Genomic DNA, 23,577 nt, shown 5'->3' with positions numbered 1-23,577 from the left:
GCCTGAAACACAACACGAGCAGAAATGACAGAAATCCCATCCCGGCTCCTTAATATCCCAGCCCCCTCGCCCCATTTGCTGAGGAAGATGCTTCAAAGCCCAGGAGGCAGCATCTGTTCTCCACATCCAGTCCTTGTCCCCAAGCTCCAGAGTGTCAGGTAGATTGGGGTCATCAAGGACTGGGGATAGGAAATCTCAGGAAGTGAAGAAGAATGAATTTAGACTACTAAGATTTACCCTCAAAAGGGAAAAAACATAGCTGAAAGAGAACAGGCCATCCATGGGCGCCAAGTCGGAAGCAGCGTGAGTGAGGGAGAGTGGCAGGAGTGGCTGTGGGCCTTGGAGGGGCTAGTTAGGGAGGGAGAGGACTGAGGAGTGGGAAGGGAGGAAAGTCCAGCCGGTCCAGGGAGTCCAGGCTGAAGAAGTCACATCCTTCATCTGAATCCGCATCCCCCAGCCTCCGTCCCCTTGCCAGTGCTTCTCAAACTCTGCATTTTGTTAAAATGAGGATTCTGGTTCCAGGGGTCTGGAGTGGGCCCTGATATCCCACATTTCCCACTCACACTCAGCTTGATGCTGCAGGGCTAGGAGCCAAATTTTGAGTAAAAGTTTTATACAACCACCAGTTCCTATTCTCTTGAATGTCCTTCCAGAGACAGTCAGTGAACACACAATCATAGCATGTACAACATATTTTTTAAAAAGATATAAGAACACATTGTATCAGCCAGCATCCTCCAGAGAAACAGAACTAATAGACCTAACCTCTATATGCATCTAGAGAGAGGGAGATTTTAAGAAATTGCCTTACAATTGTGAGGACTGGCAAGTCTGAAATCTATAGGGCAGTCTGGAAACTAAGGTAAGAGTTGATGTTCTAGTCTTAAAGCAGAATGCCTTCTCCAGGAAACCTCAGTTTTACTTGTAAGACCTTCAGATGATTAGATGAGGCCCACCACATTATCGAAGGTAATACATTTTATTTAAAGTCAACTAATTATAAATGTTAATCACATCTAAAGATACCTTCACAGCAACAACTAGATTAGTCTTTGAACAAACAATGGGATACCAAAGTCTAGCCAAAGTTGGCACATAAAATTAACCGTCACACATACTATATAATTTTCAGCAAATTTGCCTTTTTCCCACTTAACATGTCTGGAAATCATTCTTTATTAATAGCTACACTGTATTCTACTATATAAATGCATCATGATCACATAAGTCATCTTTTATTGTTGGTTATTGTACTCTTTACTCTTACAAAAATGCTGAGGTGAACATTCTTGAAAAAATCTCTTTAATGATAACTGTGAATATATCTGTAGTATAAATATTTAGACCTGAAAATATTGGACTATGTAAAGTTTTACTTTTCATAGCAATTGACAAATTATTCTATGGTTTAATACTCAGTAAAATACTCAATAAAAATAGGTAAAAATTTCTGTTTCTACACATTCTCCATGACATATTATATTACAAAATACTTTCAACTTTGCCATTCTAATACATGAAAAACAATGTCTCATTCAAGATTTATTTTGTGGATGTTCACTTTATTACATTTAGAAGCTATTTAGATTTTCTTTTCTTCTGTGTCTATTGCCATTTTTCTGGAGTCATTAGTATTTTTATTATTGATTTATTAGAGTTGAATAAATCTATGATTATTAGCCATTTTCTATATATACACTGCAAATATATTTTATTCTGGTTTCTTGTGTGTCTTTCAATTTCACTTATGGTATTTTTAATCATGCAAATATTTTAATTTTTATGCAAAGCTATTAGTAGTTAATTTTATGGCTTCTGGATTTTGCATCTTGTTCCACAATTTCCCTCCAAGAAAATACTAAGAATTTATCTTAGGTTTTATTTGACACTGGTATAGTATCTCATTTTGTGTGAAAATCTTTGAACCATCTTATTTATTTTTGTGTAAAGAGTATAATACAGATGAACTCCACATTCTTACTCTTCTGACTAGTCAGTTTTTCAAGATCCATTTGTTTGATAATCTATTTTTTATCACTTACTAAATTCTACCATGTATAGCTCTACTGATGAAATATCTATCCTAGAAAATCTATTACCTAGTATTTATTACTGTTTTTCTATGCTAAGACTAATACTGCTAATGGAAGAGCTGATCTCCCTCATTATTCTTATATTTTGAAATTTTCTAGCCAGTCTTGTAAGTTTGAATCAGTATATCCAATGTTAAAAAATTATTGTTGGTATTTTGATTAGTATTGAATTAAAGTTTTGAATTAGCTAAGGGAGAGTATCTATTTCATGTATTCTCAACAGAATAATGACACGCACAAAGGACAAAATTGGTTGTTGGAGGTCAAAAAATTTAGCCTTTTTTTTTTTGAAAAATGAACTCTTTTTATGCATAAAGCACAGATATACGTATAGTACATTAACAAATATTTAGATACTAAAATTTAATAGGTGGATTTCAACCTTTTTCACGGCTGAGTAGTATTCCATTGTGTATGTATACCACATCTTGCTTATCTATTAGTCCCTTCTTGGTCACCTAGGTTGCTTCCAAGTCTTGGCTATTGTGAATAATGCTGTGGTGAACATAGGAGTGCATAAATCTCTACACATTCATGTTTTCACATTCTTTGGATAAATACCCAGCAGTGGAATAGCTGGATGATATGGTAGTTCTATTCTTAATTTTTTGAGGAATCTCCTTAATGTTTTCCGTAGTGGCTGCACCCGTTTGCACTCCCACCAGCAGTGTATGAGTGTTCACTTCTCTCCACATCCTCTCCAACACTTGTTATTTCTTGTCTTATTTATAGCCATTCTGAAGGATATAGAGTGATATCTCATTGTAGTTTTGATTTGCATTTCCCTAATAATTAGTGATGTTGAACATCTTTTCATGTGCCTGTTGGCCATCTGTATATCTTCTTTGGAGCAATGTCCATTCAGATCTTTTGGCCATTTTTTAATTAGATTGTTAGGGTTTTTTTGTTGTTAAGATGTATGAGATCTTCATATATTTTGTATAGTAACCCCTTATCAGATATATGGTTTGCAAATATCTTCTCCAAATAGTTAAGTTGCCCTTTCATTTTGTTGATGGTCTCCTTTGCTGTGCAGAAGATTTTTAGTTTGATGTAGTCCCATTTGTTTATGTTTTCTATTGTTTCCCTTGCCCCGTCAGGCATGGTACTTAAAAGTATGCTGCTAAGACCATTGTCAAAGAGGGTACTGCCTATATTTTCTTTCAGAAGTTTTATGGTTTCAGGTCTTAGATTCAAGTCTTTAATCCATTTTGAGTTAATTTTTGTGTATGGTACAAGAAAATGGTCTAAATTCATTCTTTTGCATGTGGCTGTCCCGTTTTCCCAGCACCATTTATTGAAGAGAATTTCCTTCCTCCATTGTATGTTCTTAGCTTCCTTGTCAAAAATTAGCTGTCCATAGATGTTTGGGTTTGTTTCTGGACTGTCACTTCTGTTCCATTGATCTGTGTGTCTGCTTTTGTGTCAGTACCATGCTGTTTTGGTTACTATAGCTTTGTAGCATATTTTGAAATCAGGGAGTGTGATACCTCCAGCTTTGTTCTTTTTTCTCAGGATTCCTCTGGCTATTCAGGATCTTTTGTTGTTCCACATAAACTTTAGGATTTTTTGTTCTATTTCTGTGAAAAATATTTTTGGAACTTTGATAGGATTGCATTGAATCTGTAGATTGCTTGAGGAAGTACAGACATTTTAACTATGTTAATTGTTCTAATCCAAGAGTGTGGAATATCTTTCCACTTCTTTGTGTCTTCTTCAATTTCTTTCAACAATGTTTTATAGTCTTCATTGTACAGATCTTTCACCTCTTTGGCTAAATTTATTCCTAGGTATTTTATTCTTTTTGTTGCAATTGTAAATGGGGTTGTTTTCTTAATTTCTCTTTCTGCTGCTTTACTGTTTGTATATAGACATGCAACAGATTTTTGTATGTTGATTTTGTATCCTGCAACTTACTGTATTCATTGACTATTTCTGAAAGATTTTTGGTGGATTCTTTAGGGTTTTCTATATATAACATCATGTCATCTGCAAATAGTGACAGTTTCACTTCTTCCCTTCCAATTTAGATCCCTTTTCTTTTTTTTTTTCTTTCCTGATTGCTCTGGCTAAGATTTCCAATACTACATTAAATAGAGTGATGAAAGTGGGCATCCTTGTGTGGTTCCAGTTCTTAGAGGGATAGCTTTCAGTTCTTCTCCATCGAGAATGATATTAACTGTGGGTTTGTCATATATGGGCTTTATTATGCTGATGTAATTTCTTTCTCTAACCATTTTATTCAGAGTTTTTATCATAAATGGATGCTGTATCTTGTCAGATGCTTTCTCTGCATCTATTGAGATGATCATGTGATTTTTATTCTTCATTTTGTTAATGTGGTCTATCATGTTGATTGATTTGTGGATGTTGAACTATCCTTCCTTCCCTGGAATAAATCCCACTTCATCATGGTGTATGATCTTTTTGATGTATTGTTGTATTCGATTTGCTAGTATTTTGTTGAGGATTTTTGCATCAATGTTCATCAGTGATGTTGGCCAGTAATTTCCTTTTTTTGTGTTGTCCTTATCTGGTTTTGGTATCAGGATAGTGTTGGCTTCATAGAATGAGTTAGAAAGCTTCCCCTCCTCTTCAAGTTTTTGGAAGAGTTTGAAAAGGATAGGTATTAAGTCTTCTTTGAAAGTTTGGTAGAATTCACCAGGGAAGCTGTGTGTTCCTGGGCTTTTATATTTGGGGAGGTTTTTGATTACAGTTTTGATCTTACTGGTGATTGGTTATTCAAATTCTCTATTTCTTCTCCATTCAGTTTTGGGAGGTTGTATGATTCTAAGAATTTATCCATTTCTTCTAGATTATCCAATTTGTTGGCATATAGCTTTTCATAGTATTCTCTCATAATCTTTTCTATTTCTGAGGTATCCATTGTAATTTCTCTTCTTTCATTTCTGATTTTATTTATTTGAGCCTTCTCTCTCTTTTTCTTGGTGAGTCTAGCTAAAGGTTTGTCTATTTTGTCTTTTCAAAGAACCAGTTCTTGGTTTCCTTGATTTTTTTCTATTCTTTTTAGTGTCTTTTTCATTTATTTCTGCTGATTTTTATTATTTATTTCCTTCTAATGATTTAGAGCTTTGTTTGTTCTTCTTTTTTCAGTTTTCTTAGGTGCACTGTTAGATTGTTTATTTGATATTTTTCTTGTTTGTTTAGGTAGGCCTGTATTGCTATAAACTTCCCTCGTAGATTGGCTTTTGCTGTATCCCATAAATTTTGGCATGTCCTATTTTCATTTTCATTTGTCTTCAGGTATTTTTTTTATTTCTCCTTTGATTTCTTCATTGACTCAATCATTGTTCAGTAGCATTTTGTTTAATCCCCACATATTTGTGGCTTTTCCAATTTTCGTCTTGTAGTTGATTTCTAATTTCATACCATTGAGGTCAGAAAAGATGCTTGGTATTATTTCAATCTTGTTTTGGTAATTTATTCCTTTCATCCCAAGTTTCAGATTTATTTCTACAGAGTTGAGTAATTTCCTAAAATTCTTTTCCATTCCTTTGTATCTTTGCCTATTTTCTCTATTGTAATATCTAATTTTGTGCATTTGTGCTTTATCTCCTCTCCACATACACACCTTTTTGATCTCTCTCTCTCCTTTTACCTCCTCCCCAGCCCTGTCTCTTTCTCTTGCCCCTTCACTCTTGCTCTGATATGCTCTATCTCTTTTTAACTCTCAATTAACCTATTCTCAGACTCAGTAACTAATTTTTTTTTTAACATTGGCACCTGAGCTAACATCTGTTGCCAATCTTCTCCTTCTGCTTTTTTTTCTTCTTCTTCTCCCCAAGGCCCCCCAGTACATAGTTGTATATTCTAGTTGTAGGTCCTTCTGGTTTGCTGTGTGGGACGCTGCCTTGGCATGGCCTAATGAGTGGTGCCATATCTGCACCCAGGATCCGAACCAGCGAAACCCTGGGCCACCGAAGCGGGGCACATGAACTTAACCACTTGGCAATGGGGCCAGCCCCACAAGTTTTATTTTTTGTTTCCTGTTTTATAATTTATTTATTTCTACTTTTATATTTGCATTTTTCTTCTTTCTTCATTCCTTATGTTTATTTCGTTGTCTTTACCCCAACTTTTTAAATTTGATACTTCATTTTTTTTGTCAGGGGGAACATTTATTTTTGTGAGTCAAAGAGGATTTTTAAAATGCAGTATGAAATGGATTCCCTGCAGGGTTCTTTGAGATTTATAACAAGAATTGGAAATATTTCCTTTACTCTTCACGTGATGCAGTGATTCCATTTCAGTATTACACAATACCAAAATCAGACCATATGGAACCCCACATTTATTAGTCTTTTAAGCGTTATTCAAACTGACCTTAAGAAGATTATAATTTTTCAACATTTAATGACACTTCAAAAAGAAAACACTGTTAAATGACCTCATGTGTTTCCTAACCCTATAGTTTTTCTTTTCCATAGTGCAGGTCACTTCACCCTCAGCTCCAGCTGAGGGACAACTTCTGTACTTGGTTAGGGATGTGTAAGGAGCTCTAATTCGGGGAAGGCCCCGTGGCTGAGTGGTTGAGTTCACACACTCCGCTGCAGGTGGCACAGTGTTTCGTTGGTTCGAATCCTGGGCACGGAGATGGCACTGCTCATCAAACCACGCTGAGGCAGCGTCCCACATGCCACAACTTGAAGGACCTACAACAAAGAATATACAACTATGTACTGGGGGGCTTTGGGGAGAAAAAGGAAAAAAAAATAAAATCTTTAAAAAAAAAAAAGGAGCTCTAATCCAACACTTAGGGCACTCAATAGTAAGCCTTCCTTGTCCTGCCCTGACTTTGTGATGCCATTCTAATGTGGCATCTCTTGCTGTGTATGTCCTTATCTTCAACCTCAGATCTGCAAATAAGTCCTGTCTTATTACTTGGACATGAGTAGTTCTCTTGATAACACATCCACTATCAATCTCCATTAAAGTGGTGTTTGCTCTTGCTCTCCATGACTTTCTCCAACCCACCCATCACATATGAGACCTCTGCTTCTGATCCCATCCTGAAAGGGCAGGCCTTGTTGTTCATTGACAGACTTCCATACATTCATTTATCTACTCGTTCATCAAGCATGTAGCGAGCACCTACTTTGATTTAAGCAGTATGCTAGAAAGCAGGGATTTTTTTTTTTTAAAGAGTAATATGTGGTCCCTTCCTTCCAGTAGCATCCAGTCGAGTAGAAGGTGGCCCACTGACATGGACCTGCAATACTGACTAAATTTAGATTCTTGGGTGCTGAGTTCTGACATGACATCCCACATCTCTAGCTGGTTTTGCTGGCTGCTTGCTGTAGTGGTTATATGGAGGCTATTTCTGTGGTGTCTTGATTGACTACATCTGCCCTTATTTCGCAGTGCCTGCCTCTTCTTTATCAGGTCTTGGTTCCACATACAGTGCTCCTTCTGCTGCAGTTAACGCTTCCATGCTCGATCATGCCAGAGGACATATCTAGTGTGTGTTGCACTGATGCAGAAAAATAAAACAAAAAAAGTATAAAATACTTAAAAAATAATATACATTTTATATATGTTAATATATATATAGTATATATTTAGTGAATGTATATATACGTTCACATGTGCCCTGAGGTGTTTTTGCTTTATTCTATTTGAAGTATTGGACTCTGAGTTCATAGGCCATTCTCCTTTTCAGAGAGAAAGATAGAGAAAGACTTCCAGCTATCATAAGGGTAATATTCCAAGACTTTTAGAAAATTTCCAAATTTGCAATCACTGCTAGTAAAGTTAGTTTTCCCTAAGAAAAAAAATATGCAACAACAATTAGAGAACTGGACAGTGGCACCAAGATGGGGATACATGACATTCACATGTGTATCTCAACAAACGACTGCAGGCCGTGACCCAGGGGTCGTCAGCATGTAGTAGAAACTGTAATTGTTAAATCCAAGGATGCGAAGAATCTCCTGCATACTTGAATCTCACTGTAATGTGATTAAACAAAGTGTGAGCTTGTTTCTAAGGCGGCACAATTGGTTTAGGTTTACGAGGGAATTCAGTGTTGTGAATGAGCACCGGAAGGACTTTATGCTGCTCTTTCCCCTATAACGTGATTCCCAGCATGCATCCCACGGGGGCCGTTTGAGTGAGACGCTGGCGTATTATTATAAAGTGGAGAGGAAGTAGCACACTAACTGGACTCACTTTTTTCAAACTTCTCAGAGTAAAACTTTTGACAAAATGCCAACATCCAGATGAAAACTGAAGAAAAACAAAAACAGCTCCCCAGATGTTTTCCCTAAGTAAATGTATAGGGATTTTTGTTCTTATCCTCTCTTTTTTGAGAATAACTCATGCAGCGTAAGAGAACAAGGACCAGATGAAATGTCAAGGTCGACAAAGACCGTGTTGACCTCTTAACAGGAGAACTGCACAGGTGATATTGGATGACCAGGACAGCATAACATAATCAATCACCAAAATCTCACCTTGGTGGATATGGTAGATTAACTTTTTTTTGTTTTTTGAGGAAGATTAGCCCTGAGCTAACTGCTGCCAATCCTCCTCTTTTTGCTGAGGAAGACTGGCCCTGAGCTAACATCCGTGTCCATCTTCTTCTGCTCTATATGTGGGATGCCTGCCACAGCATGACTTGCCAAGTGGTGCCATGTCTGCACCCGGGATCCAAACCGGCAAACCCTGGGCCGCCAAAGCAGAACGTGCGCACTCATCGGCTGCGCCACGGGGCCGACCCCAGGTAGATTAACTTTTTAGCCCAAATTTCTCACTCCTCTCTACATCCACACTTTTAGCCCTTTAACTCATAAAACTTTGCATTTCCTCCTACTAGACACAAAGTACACCTCCTGGCCCCCTGACTTTGGGCCAGTGGGATGTTAGCAGACATGATTCACGCAGAAGCTTGAAATGTGCTTATATAGAGGGTTTACCCAATTGCATTTTTGCCATGGCCATGAGACAATCTACTCAGGTAACCCACTGGTCCCGTGAAGATGAGAGACTCATAAAGCAAATCTGGCCCCAACGTGCAGCTCACAGCCCAGCCCAGCCTACATCAGCCAGTTCCCAGGCGACTCACAGATGTGTGAGAGGGAACAAAGAATTGTGTTTTAAGCCACTAAGTTTTGGGGAGGATTGTTACACCGAATTATTGTGGAAATAGTTGACTCCTACTACAAAGCCAAAACAGACGGAAGATGAGTGGATGTCTATAACAGTGTTTCTTGTAGGTCTCAGCCTATTGATAGTGATGCTACAGGCTAGGAATGCCTGGGGCACTCGCCTGGGCCTGTCCTATTTGTGGCAGCCCCCACAGCCGTTCCCAACCAGAGCCCATGTTGTGGCTGGACCCGTCCTTGTGGTTCTTATTATGATTACAAGATGCACCTCAGCAACAACCATCAGGGAACTTTGAAAAAATACGGTTTATTACTCCCCAGTCCAGGCAGTTACAGCACACCCAAGAGCCACACAGCCAGGTCACACATGGAGAGAGAGGGGGGGAGTCTGGAGCTGGGGCTGTGCCTTTATTGGAGAGAAGGGTGGGGTGCCTAGGGTTTTGCAGGTTCACTCTTTATTGGTGAATTTAAAACATAAGAGCAGGAACTAGGGCATGGGAAGGGAAAAGCGGGGTCATTCAAGTGATCAGTTCTCTAGGTTACCCAGGACTTTCTAACAGGGGAACTTCATGAGCTGGGCAGCCTGGTTCCTTATCTAGTTGTTTAGCTAGTAGCTGTGCCATAAAGCTGGCAATGTGTTTATTCAAGGTGGATGTCTTTGAAATGGATGCCTTGGCAATCAAAACCTAACGTCAGGCACTTACAATACAGAGTCAACAGGAGGAATCAAGTCTCCACAAGGATGCAAACCCGAGCTATATCTTTTCAGCCTCATTGTCTAATATGTTCAGTTTCTCTGTTTGAGTGTGCCAGAATATTCTTCCTCCAGCTTCTTGGCTATGCCAAGCACCTTCATACCTCGAGGTCTTATTCATGCTGCTGTCTTTCCCTGTGCAGCTTACCCTCCCCATCTCCAGCCCGCCTCCTGAATTTCTTAGCATAGTTGTTACCTTCTTAGGTAATGGGACACCTTCGTCTTCAAGGTGTACCTCCAATGGCCTTCAAGAGGAAATTGAAAATATTTTGACCTGAAAATCAACAAAAATGACTTCATTGATCAAAACATAATTTGTACAATTTCTCTTGTTTGAACATGACATAAACACATATGCCAGCACACAATCTTATGTGAAAATACTCATAACCACAATACAGCAGTATATTAATCTAACTGGCTAGGACTTTGAATTGACTAAATTTCTTTTGGCTTTCCATTGTGAGAGATAAGAGACAATTTGCTAAAAAATAAATTAAGAACTAGCATTATAAAGTAATCTATGGCCTGAATTCTCATATGTAAACTTCCTAGCACTATGAATATGTAGAAGACAGACAGTACGACTCACCAAAACAATCCTAAAGCGACACTAAATGTCCAGGGAAAAAATATTTTTGTCAGTTTGATTTGGCACCTTTAAGAAGAAAAATGGGCTGTTATAATTTAGAACAATTTAATACAATTAAAGTTTTTTAGAAAAGTACATTTGAGATTGATCCTCAGTTAACCAGAAAATTCCTATAACTTTGTTAACCTGTGGTTTGATTATAGGGTTTTGATGCAGTGTATACACACTCACACACAGTTGGTGCAAATAGGAATTAGTATTTATTGAGACTTTATTCTTGCCAGGAACTGTGCCAAGCAATTTACAGACATTATCTCATTTGATCCTTATAATAACCTTGCAAGATATATAAAAGCCTGCTCATCAATAGGTGTAGTAAAAATGCTAATTTGGGCCTGAACAGTTTATAAATGACAGTCTAGGGCAGTGGGTCTCAGCTTTGGCTGCACATTAGAATCATTTGGGAGTTTTAAAAAATCGCCATACCCAGACCCACCCCAGGATAGCTGAATTGGGATGTGTGAGGGTGGGATACAAGCATCAGTATTTTTAAACAACCCAGGTGATTGTAAAGGGTAGCTAAGTAAATTTGCGTGTTAAAGGATTTATAATCCAAAGATGAATTGAGAACCTGGACACTCGGCGATATATCTGTTTGGTCTTAAACATGGCTGCACTTTTGCTGCTGTGAGAGAGAAGTTGGCCACACAGCCGTCAGCAGCACCCATGTCATTGTGGAAGGAACATCAGCTGTGCCTGCTTTGAGTAATTCAGACTCAAATTCAGACTATTTCCCTCAGGAGATCACTAGGATAAAGATGCTTGAACACATGTTTCCATTATCTCCTAAGAACAGGACTAATCCCTCTTCCCAGTTAGCATTTGCCCCAGCCAAGCCAGAGAAGTGTTGGTCTGCATTTTATATTACCTATGTGTCAGACAAGGACACAGCATCAAGGCCAGATTAGGGATGAGGTGCATTTTCAGAGTTAGAGCATAGATATTTAAAACACCTGACCACTCTTGCTAGGGTGCTATTCACCTGCTCAGTCATCTGAAGCCACCCCTTCTTGGACCATTTTGGGTATCTGATCTTACTGTGAACAACTCTGGCTTCTGTGCTGCCCCCAGAAGCTTGCCGTCACAGGCATGGGTGAAGTCTGCAGCCCCCTAGCCTTCCTTCAGTCTGTGCCACTCACCAATGGAGGGAAAGAAATGGAAAACCAAGGCACCTGGTTCTTTAACATTCTCAGCATCACCACCAATCGAATATATATTTACGAAGAACTACAGATACAAGAGGATCTGAAGTCTGAATTGGGAGGTGACTGCTTTCTTATCCTGTCAATTTTATAGCAGCTATAAATAGGGTTTTAGTTCATATTCTGGGAAAAGCTGTTTAGCATAGTGCTTAAAAGAATGGACTGTAGATCCAACCCCTTGCACCTCAATGTCCTCACTTTTCCAATGAAGGTATTTAATTGTACTTATTTTTTGATGTCTGGTTTATATGAGTAAATAGATGAAAAGTATTTAGAACTATATCTGCACAGAGTAAGACTTATATTAACTGTTACCTCTCATTATATATGTATTTTTTTATCCATGCAATTGTTTATTAATTTTTTTGCCTAAAGCATTTAGAAAGCCCCACTATGAGTCAGGCACTACGTTAAGCTCTGGTAATACAAAGGGAACAAGGTAATATGGGCCCTGCACTCAGAGGAAGAGAGGAAGACAGACAGGTAAAAATTATTCAGCATCACCTTAGGAGTTTAGTAATCACTGTAAGTCTATACCTTGGGGTATAAGCTCCAGAGAAGGAGCATCTGGGAATCATCAATCCTTTTTGCTGTGAGTACCAGGGAGGACAAACTGATTGCTCCTTGCCTTAGGATTTCCTTACATATCTGATAATGGACTATAGTGTTTTCTCCAAGTTGACTGTCCTCTTAAAACTTAGTCTAGCACAATAGGACAGAATTGGTTTCTTCTCTTTAAATGGTATATGGTCTCAGCTATACTCTTTATCTGTTTGGCCTTGGTCAAATCACTGGCCTCTCTGTCATTATTTTCCACTGAAAAATAGAAATAATGCCACCTACTCCACAAAGTTGTTGTAAGATTGATAGATGTATGTGGAACACCTAGAACCCCCCTTATATTTGCAGCTTCCAGTGGTTTGAGGTGACCACCCTGGGTCATCCGACCTAAAGTCCTAAGGAGGGTCCCTTTTCGGGCAGTTGTTATGTGGGTGGTTACAGAGTAAGTGTTTTCTCCTGAGGAGGTCTCAGACCTAGTCTTCTGTTTTGGAAGCGTCTCCTCCCCTCCTCTCTTCTTCCTCTTTTGTGTCGCTGATATTTTCTCACCCTAGTCACATGGGATCGCTAGGTTGAGGAAAACAAAGGTCTATCTGTGCTATGTAGCACAGAGGTTGATCAACCATTCGCCTCCAAGTTTTCAGAGGATCACTGGAGTAGTCTATTCTCCTCACATTTACATCAGTTCATTGTCATGGACTAATAACAAAATGAATTTTTTAAGATAGTCTGGAATTGTTTCTTACCGTAGGCTAACTGTTTACAGGCAAACCTTGGAGATACTGGGTTGAGTTCTAGATGACTGCAATAAAATGAATGGTGCAATAAAGAGAACCACAGAAATTTTTAGATTTCCAAGTGCAGAGAAAAGTTATGTTTACACTATACTGTTCTCTATTAAGTGTGCAAGAGCATTATGTCTAAAAAAAACCAAGTTATCTGCCTCAATTAAAAAATACTTCATTGCCAAAAAACACTAATCATCATCTGAGCCTTCAGTGCCAATAGACTTGCTCAATGCAGGGTTAGCACAAACTTTCAGTTTGTAAAAAATGCAGTAAAGCAAAGAAAGCACAATAAAACGAGGTATACCTGTATATACAGATCACCATGACTGTTGGGATGTTTTAACTGTACTGAAATATGAACGTTTCTTGTGTTTCCAAGGCTTGGTATCCTTTTCTAGGGCTCTTATATATATAATTCAAGGAAAGAGAAAGCCTAACAGTGGCCTCGCTCAGCATCTACCAAGGTGTTTTAAAAGGTGTTCCCATTGGTGTCAAGTAGTGGTGGAAAATTTGAGATTCCATACAAATGAATGCTTTTAAAAGTCTCTGTAGGACCACACCAACAAGAAAGTGAAAGGACAACCCACAGAAAGGGCGAAAATAGCTGTAAGTCCCATATCTGATAAGGGTCTACTATCTAGAATACATAAAGAACACTTACAACTCAAAAATAAGAAGACAAGTAATCCAATTTAAAAGATGAGGAAAGAATTTGAATAGCCATTTCTCCAAAGATATACAAATGACCAAAAAGCACATGAAAAAATGCTCAACATCATTAGCCTTCTGGGAAATGCAAATCAAAACCATAATGATATCGCACTTTACACTTATTAGGATGACTTAAAATAGCAAGTGATGGAATGGGAAGAAACTAAAACACTTATACATTCCTCCTGGGAATGTAAAATGGTACAGCTGCTGGGGAAAAGTTTGGCAGGTCCTCAACAAGTTAAGCATAGTTACTATATCACTCAACAATTTCACTCTTACATATATATGCAAGACAATTGAAACATACATTCACACAAAAAAATTGTACACAGATGGACATACCAATAATAATAGCCAAAAAGTGAAAGCAACCCCCAAATCCTTCAAATGGTGAATTGGTAAATGAAATGTGATACACTCATACAATCGAATATTACTCAGCCATAAAAAGGAATGAAGTACTGACACATGTTGCAACATAGATGAACCTTGAAAACGTAATTCTAAGTGAAAGAAGCCAGAAAATAAAAAAAATTACATATGATCCTATTTATATGAAATTTCCAGAAAAGACAAATCCATGGAGATGGAAAGCAGATTAGTGGTTGCCAGAGGGCAGGGGGAAAGGGTGAATGGGGAGGAACTGGTAAAGGTACAGAATTTCTTTGCGGGATGAGGAAAATATTCTAGAATTAGATAGTGGTAATGATTGCACAACCTTGTGAACATTCTAGAAACCACTGAATTGTACACTTTAAAATGGTGATTTTTTTTGGTGTATGAATTATATCTCAATTTTTAAAAACTGCAGGACCTCTCTAAGGAGTTCTTCAGCTAATTTTAATCTTAAAATTTGCATGGAACTACAAAAGACCCCGAATAGCCACAACAGTTTTAAGAAAGAAGAACAAAGGTGGAGGCATCACACGTTCTGACTTAAAACAATATTACAAAGCTATAGTAATCAAAACAGTAAAGTATTGGCATAAAAATAGACATACTGATTAATGAAACACAATAGAAAGCCCAGAGATAAACCCAATTAATTTTTGACAAAGGAATCAAGAGTATGCAGTGGGGAAAAGATAGCCTTTTCAATAAGTGGTGTTGGGAAAAATGGACAGCTACATGCAAAAGAATGAAACCAGACCACTTATACTATACACAAAAATTAACTCAAAATGGATTAAAGACTCGAATGTAAGACCTGAAACCATAAAACTCATCAAAGAAAACAGAAGGTACCCTCCTTCATGTGGGTGTTGGCCATGATTTTTTGGATTTGACACCAAAAGTGAAGGTATGAAAAGCAAAAATAAATAAGTGGGGCTACATCAAACTAAAAAGCTTCTGTACAGCAAAGGAAACAACCAACAAAATGAAAAAGTAACCTACGGAATGACAGAAAGTATTCGTAAACCACATATCCAATAAGCAGTTAATATCCAAAATATACAAGGAACTCATACCTCAATAGCAAAAAAAAAAAAAAACCACTATTTAAAATGGGCAAAGAACCTAAATAGACATTTTTCCAAAGAAGACATCCAAGTGGCCAACAGGTAAATGAAAAAGTGCTCATCACTTATCATCAGGAAAACACAGATCAAAACCACAGTGACACATCAGCTCACAACTGTTAGAATGGCTGTTATCAAAAAGACAAAAGATGACAAACATTGGTGAGGATGTGGAGGAAAGGGAACTGCTTTGCACTGTTTTGGTAAGACTGTAAATTGGTTCCCCTCCTGTGGAAAACAGTATGGAGGTTCCTCAAAAAATTTAAAAAATAAAACTACCATATGATCTATCAATCTTACTTCTGGGTATATATCCAAAGGAAATGAAAACAGGATACGAAAGAGATATTTGCACCCTCATGTTCGTTGCAACATTATTCACAATAGCCAAGATAAGGAAAGAACCTAAGTGTTCAACAGATGAGTGGATAAAGATGATGTGGCATGTGTGTGTGTGTGTATATATATACACACACACACATATATATATGTATATATACAATAAAATATTATCCAGCCATGAAAAAGAGGGATGTCCTGCTATTTGCCACAACACAGATGAAACTTGAAGGCACTATGCTAATGAAATAAGTCACACACAGACAAATACTGTAAGATATCACTTATACTTATATGCGGAATCTAAAAAAGTCAAACTCACAGAAACAGAGACTAGAATGGTAGTTACCAGAGGCTGAGGCTGGGAGGAAAGGGGAAATGTTGGTTAAAGAGTACAAACTTCTAGGTATAAGATGAATAATTTCTGGGGATCTAACGTACAGCTTAGTGATTACAGTTAATAATACTATATCATATACTTGAGAGTTGCTAAGAGAGTAAATCTTAAGTGTTCTCACCACAAGAAAGAAATGGTAATCACGTGATGTGTCAGCTACTGCTATGGTGGTAATTATTTTGCAATATATAAGTGTATCAAATAACACCCTATACACCTTAAAGTTAGACAATGTTATATATCAATTATATCTCAATAAAGCTTGGAAAATAACAAGCATTGGTGAGAATATAGAGAAATTGCAACCCTTATACATTGTTAGTGGGAATGTGAAATGATTCAGCTGCTATGAAAACAGTTCCTCAAAGGTTAAATATAGAACTACCATATGACCTAGCAATTCTACTCCTAGGTATATACTTGAGAGAATTGAAAATATATGTTCACACAAAAACTTGTGCATGAATGTCCATAGCAGTATTATTCATAACAGCCAAAAAGTAGAAACAATCCAGTGTCCAGAAAGTGATGAATAGACTAAAATGTAGTATATCCATCCAGTGGAATATTATTCAGCCATAAAGAGGAATGAGATACTGTTGTACGCTACAGCATGAATTAACCTTGAAAACACTATGCAAAGTGAGAGAAGCCAGCCACAAAAGGCCACGTATTATATGATTTCGTTTATATAAAATGTCCAGAATAGGTAAATCCATGGAGAGAGAAAGCAGATTAGCAGTTGCCAGGGGCTGGAGAGAGAGACAGAATTTGGGCTAACTGTTAATAGGTGCAGGATTTCCTTTGGGAGTGAAAGAAATGTTCTGGAATTAGATAGTGGTGATGGTAACACAACACAGTGAATATACTGGAAAACCACTGAACTGTATCTTTTTAAATGATAAATTTTGTCATATGAATTATAGCTCGATAAAAATGCTAAAGCAAAAATAAATTACAAACTTTAAGAATAATTCTTTAGCACTGAGGTGACAATTCATAGGAAGTCTTAAGCTCACTGTTTGTTTTTCTCTCCAAAATAGCTGAATGCTCCTATCTCTATATTATAAACTTGAATTTTTATGTGTATATGAATATGTGGGTTTGAGAATATATCTCCTAGGAGAGAAAAGAAAGTTTAAAAGAAAGAAATGGAACAACATATTGTTAAAAATATTTGCCCAAACTTTTGATTGATAAAATTATTTGTTCCTTTGGGTCCTAGAACTTGTCTAAAAAAGTAATAAAATAAAATAATAAAACGGTTACTTGATGGTATGTGAATTATATCTGAATTTTTCAAAAAAACTGCAGGATCTCTCTAAGGAGTTCCTTGGCTAATGTGCTTTATAACTTTCCAAGATGTAGATACAAAATTTCATGTTTTGCATCTTATTTAACAGTAGAAAACTTTTTTAATGGGGTTGCTCTGTGGGAACCGCCATGGGAAATAATGCTCTAGAGAATCCACTCCAAGTAAATAGTAATGTAAGAGCATCCAGCACTTGGAGTAGATAGTTTGGCTTAAAACATTCATCCCTGTTGATTCTAGGTCCTTGCCATTTCTCCATTTTGTTTTGGCTCTGTTGACAGAATCCTCCCTCTTTATATGTTAAGCTTTTGTTGTCCTGCATTTAATTGCTCCTGGTGTGAGAAATGTGACTTAAAATCCCTCTTTTAAAAATAAGGTAATATACTGGAAAGTGAGCATGAAGTAACTAAGATGACTGCAATTTAATTGGACATGTAGAGCTTAAAATACACACAGCATTTTTAATCCAGCTAAGGCAATGCTGCACAAAGCATGACATTTTAAGTCTATTAAGTCTTTCCAACAAGATTAGTCTTTAGGTTAGGTTGTATTACTCAGGAGACTATTGTCACAATGTCATGCGGACTTTGATGCCAGTGGATTTTATTGGCACTGATCCACACTGATGTCTATAGTGCACTGGCCAGAACAGCCTTAAGAATAACCTTGTATGTTTTAAGTCATACCTACAGAAAAGCAATATTGGCTCATGCTTCATTTTTTCCAAATTATAAAATAATTAAATCTGCCATGGTTAAGGAAGTAGCATGAAACCAACACATGAAAAACTCAGACTGCATTCTTGATATCTGTGATGACTTTGCAGGATACAACAAACGCCAGATCGCAACAATGAAAGAAGAGCAGAAGGGGAGGAAAGCAAAGGAGAAGGGAAATAAAAGGAGGGGAGGGTAAGAGGAAGAGGCAGCCCACAATGGAAACAACAAAGTATTTTCTTCAGAGCCTCCACTTCGTCACAGCTCTATTATGAGCATTAGTTTGACTAATAATATGAAGAACTCAGATATTGGCAGACAAATGTCATTTCTCACGGTCTTGTGTGTTACTGATTATTTTATTTTCTATTTGCAAGTGGCCATAAATTATTATTTTTTTCATGTTTAGATTCCAAACATATTGTACACCAAAAAAAAAGATTTTTTTTGGTGGTAGTATGGAAAGCAAAGCTTGATATCATGTGAACCAGATGTACTCGTTTGGATGGAGTACAAGAAAACCTGTGAAGATTAGCAGTAAATCTTCTTCTGTGCTCACAAACTGGTGAAAAAATTGGCATAAAATGTGCTACTACTAAATCAGTTATGTTTGTATATGTAGCATAGTGGCTACGTAGGAGTGAATGACCACAGTAATATTTGCTCTTTAGTAAAAAGAGGCTTAAATAGAGCCAGGGGTATATTTCACATCTGAAGGCATGCCGCCGTGTTCCTCACTATGTAAATTACTCTCTGATAGAAACCCAGCTGCTTCAGGTGGAACTTTCATCCTTGCAGGATGTGATGATCCAGAAACAAAGGCATTTCTCCACTTCTGATCTCCTGTCACAATTATTGTCTACGTGCACATTCAGAAACTAATCTTATATAGTACATGCTTTAACATGTTTTGAATTATGTTATATTTTTTATTAATGTTCAACTCTTCATATCTATAGTCCTGCTTTCCCAATTAGACTATAATTTCCTTGAGATCAGGCTTCATATTTTATATTCTTTTCTACATGTTCATAGCATCAAAGAACAATATAATTAAGTTCTCACAAAACTAAAAAATGTCCTTTGATTTAGAAGAGACTTCTCCCAGAGAATGTATAGTAAAATATTGAGGAAGTATTGGAATGACTTTATTACTTATTTACCAACTATTCATATAATGTCTACTACCAATAGGTGCCAGCCATCAATGTGTTAATATATTTGAAAAATATATATGCAAACTACTATACATAAAAAGTAATATATTTGAAAAATATATTAAATCACATAATCATTGTAGCAGCCTAATTAGGTGAGTTCTATTACTATCATTCCTATTAGACAGATGAAGAAACTGAGGCACAGTTGCCTGCCAGAATTCAAATCCACGCAGTCTGGTTCTAGAATATGTGCTTGTTTCAACCACTACACTCTGCTGCATTGGATGGCCAGGTTGTGTTAACTCTAGTTTCTTTTCACCTCACTTTAGTGTTGGTTACTGTCAGTTACATACAGATATACTCTTATCTACATTATTGATTGTGAAGTGTCTTGGACTAGCTTGTTTCACATTCAGTATGGAACACATTTGCAAAAGCGTTCCAAATGCTATCTTGCCACCTCTCTTTGTCAACTTCCTGTTGATGATCGCCGTTGTTGCTTTGAAGCCACTCAACTATTACAGTGTAACTTACAACAATGATACTCTGTTCCCTTTTAATTATTGTTTAGTCATTGAGAATAAACATTGCTATTCTGGTTTCTTTTCCTCTAATCTATTCTGGCTACGTGTACAGTGTTGATGCTTTTTGATGGAAAATAGAACACCAAGAATTTCTTCTCTCTTGGCATCAGTTTCAGGCCCCATGAAAACAGACCTGCATCAGATTCTCCCTGGCTCTTCATTATAGCTGAGACGGGAAATCATCATCATATCCTCAGTCTGCTCCCAGAAGCTACTCAGCAGCTCCAGCCAAACTGTCCCGAGGCAGGAGTTCACCCTGAGAATTTGCATCTATCAAAAGCTGTCTTTTAAAGTCTCCTTTATGCTAATAAATAAAGGTCCATTGTAAAGACATTTGCACTTGAAGCAGAGGGACGGTATCTTATGTGAATGTTGCCATCGCATTCTCCTCGGCCTGTCCACCAGCCGCAGGATGCCTTTCTCTGTTTCTAAGTGCCAGAGCTTCTGTATAATGCAAGTAGATTTGATGTGAGTCAGGGAAGAAAGGGGCCAGGGGATGGGGGAGCCTTTGTGGAGGACAGCTTTTTAGCGTGTGCCCCCTGTTGAGGGTGGAAGAGAGAAATGATCAAAGTGCTCACAAGAGGCCAAGTCTCCTTTAAGAGGACATATAAAAGACAAAGATTGTTATATTGAAATATCTAAGGAACTTTCAATGCAGTGTGGAGAAACAGAACACTGGCACAATGCTTCGTTTATGCAAGCCAGCCTACTTTGTTTAACAGCGTTACATATGCACTTAGGGCCAACCAGACACTCCGGCCATCATCCTCAAAGTCCATGTGGGAGAATCTCGGAATGTCCAGGAAGCTCTTGCCTGTGCAAGCCCTGTTTTTGGTAGCCCTTTAAACAGATTTATCTTAAATAAGAGCTGGTGTGAACACTTTTCAGAAATCTCACGTTGCTTAAAATTGCTGATGGTAACTTATCTTCTTAACTTCAAACCTCTGTCCTCTGTGGTATGTGCACAAGGAATAAGGTTGAGAACAAGCGTGGCAACACACACTTCACTCTTCAAACACTGAGCACATACTATGGTTAGTATGAGAATATGTCATAGACTGTGCTCTCAAGAAACTTCTCTCACCATCTAGTAAAGACAAGAAGCATAAGCAGATCATCATAACACGATGTCAAAAACTGTGTGCTATAGAACTGTTCCCCGGGTGTTACAGACAAATAGAGAAGAAACGTACATCTCAGTCATCAAGATGGGCTTCACGGAAGAGTCAAAGTCTATGAGTTTACTGTTAGTGGGCGTATCCATATCATGGATTCCCTGCCCGGTGATTATGTTACAAAAAAAGCTGACATGTTTAACATCTAGCACTTAATATCCCATCTGCCTTTCTGATTCTGCTGTTAGTATAACTTTCCTGTCCCCATATCTCATTGGAACTATTGCTATTAAAATCTCAGTTATAAAAGAGTTAAAAATGGGCCAACCCCATCACACCAATTTTCCGATTAGGAATATTCAGGTGAGCTCTGTCTACATTCCTCCTGTATTCAGTATTTTCTCTGATTGGTTATCTTGCTGTATTTTAGTTGTTATTTTTATTTCTCTTTGAAATAATTTTTCTTCCTCCTACTTCACTTTCTCCCCCACCCACCCAACTCTGCACACTCAACTCTGCACACACAAACACACACACACCACACACCTCCTGTCATATTACACCTGGGTGATTACACCTAGAACATATTCTATCCATTTCTTAAACAGTTAAACACAAAGAGATAGCTTAGAAAAAGGAGAGAGTTAATGTGGTTATTCTAATTTCAGGGAAAATAGTTCTGGAGACAAAATGATAGTTGCATTTAAATTCCAATTCCCAAATATTTTTGGCTATTGTGTTTATAAAAAAAAAAAAAAAAAAAGCCCAAGCTAGGGTTTCCACGGTTATCCCCAGTGAGATGAAGAGGCCAAGCCAAGACAGAAACCAGGGGAAATTGGGTCAATACAGGAAATAAACAACAAGTGTAGTTCATGAGCCAAAATGCCAATGACCAAGGACTGTTCTAAGTCCTTTATGGATAGTAAGATATTTAATCCTCACAATTTCCCTATGTGATAAATAATATAATTATGACTCTCATTTTACAGATGCCAAAATGGAGGTATGGAAAGATAAGGAAATACACTCAAGGTCAGGCAACTAGGAATTGGCAGAGCAAGGATGCGAAGCCTGGCCGGCTAGCTCTGGAGTTCAAGCGCCCAGGACAGCAAGTTGTCAAGAGTCACTAACAGGGCTTCACACACAGCTTGTCTTAAGGGACTGGAGCCCTGGTCCAGGAAGGCAGCCTAGACCAAAAGGCAGCGCAAGGGCTTGTGTTCCTTTATAGGGCATCTCTGAGACTGTATCTCCTCGCCCTGGGCTGTTTTGCTACTTTACTTTATTTTGTTTACACTGTTTAAGAGGTCGCTGCTAGGCTTCGACACATACTACATTGTAAAATCAACTACACAGTCAGGAAAAAAGGAAGGACGCACACCAAGAAACACTGAAGCTGTAAGGGGAGGGGTTTGCTGTAACTGAAGACCTAACACTAGGAATCTTTAATCACCTACATTTTTACCTAAACATCCTGACCTGCTTTCTTAAAAATCTGCTTAGAGCTCAGCGAGCCAAAGTCATACTTACTTATGCCACCTCTTATTAGGGTTTTCATAAAATTTAAAGAGATTTTTGTTACTGTCTTCCTCAAAGTTAGATGGAGTTGTTTCTTAAGAGGATTTATTCTATTTTTTGACATTTCAAATAACTAGAAAGTTTTTCCCAGTATTGAATAAACTCTCGTATAGCATTTAGAACAGCAGCTGGTACATTATCCAAGCTCAACCAACGTTAGCTTTATTATTATTACTAATTATGGGCAGTTTTGATTTAATGCATCATATAAGCATACCTATGTATTCAGAAACATTTTTTAAAATAATGTGCTTCTGAATCTTTCGATTCTTGTCACCCCTTTAAACTAGCCACCTTTTGAACTATAAGGAAAATTATCTGAACATAGAACATAGAAGAAATTGTTAGACAGATGCTGCAATAAACTACCTTCTATTGAACCAATATCAAAGTCCACTCACTCATAAACTGTTGCCATCACCAGCAGGACAAATATGTTTCTCGAGAATAATATTGACAATATGCCAGGTAGTAATGTTGGCATAATATGGCCTTAGCTTGACCAATGCAGCTTCTCCTCAGTCCTGAGTAGATGGAGCAGGAATCACACCCATTGTGGCCACTGGGATCCTGGACGAGGATCCAGAGCTGCAGAGGGCATAAGATCTCCCAGGTTTGCTGAGAAGAAAAGAGAAGACATTTTTCAAAGGACTTTGACATCCTTCACAAGAAGAACCTACGTGGAGACAGAGAAGAATGATTGTTGACTGAAGTACAAATGCACTGTTACTGTTTGATGATCAATGGAAATAACCCAGGAGTCTGCAGTATTTATCACCAGCAACGCACCCCCCCCCCCCCCCCCCCCCCCCCCCCCCCGCCGGCCCTGCATGCCCTTACTGGCTTTGTTATGCAATGATGGTTATTAGGTTGGTTGCTAGAGAATCAGGAAAACAAGCTGCTATTCTCAAAACTAGTCTGGAAAATATTAATTTCTGTTTGGGGAAAGACTTTTTAAATGGCTGTCAGGAATG

The 23,577-nt window shown here is 37.8% G+C and overlaps 1 long non-coding RNA gene across 1 annotated transcript; it reads right to left on the bottom strand.

Annotated features, from left to right (window-relative positions):
• Positions 1–741: 741 nt before the first annotated feature.
• Positions 742–23,259, bottom strand: LOC139045109 (uncharacterized). Its single transcript, XR_011502814.1, has 3 exons — positions 23,005–23,259; positions 10,168–10,245; positions 742–7,584 (listed from the first exon to the last, which is right to left on the bottom strand). It is a non-coding gene; the product is annotated as an uncharacterized lncRNA (long non-coding RNA).
• Between the last annotated feature and the right edge of the window lie 318 nt (positions 23,260–23,577).

The sequence above is a fragment of the Equus asinus genome, chromosome 4 (assembly GCF_041296235.1).
Source record: "Equus asinus isolate D_3611 breed Donkey chromosome 4, EquAss-T2T_v2, whole genome shotgun sequence".
In the NCBI taxonomy this organism is placed as follows: domain Eukaryota; kingdom Metazoa; phylum Chordata; class Mammalia; order Perissodactyla; family Equidae; genus Equus; species Equus asinus.
Note: the sequence above shows the minus strand (reverse complement) of the source record. Positions and strands in the feature narration are given on the sequence as shown.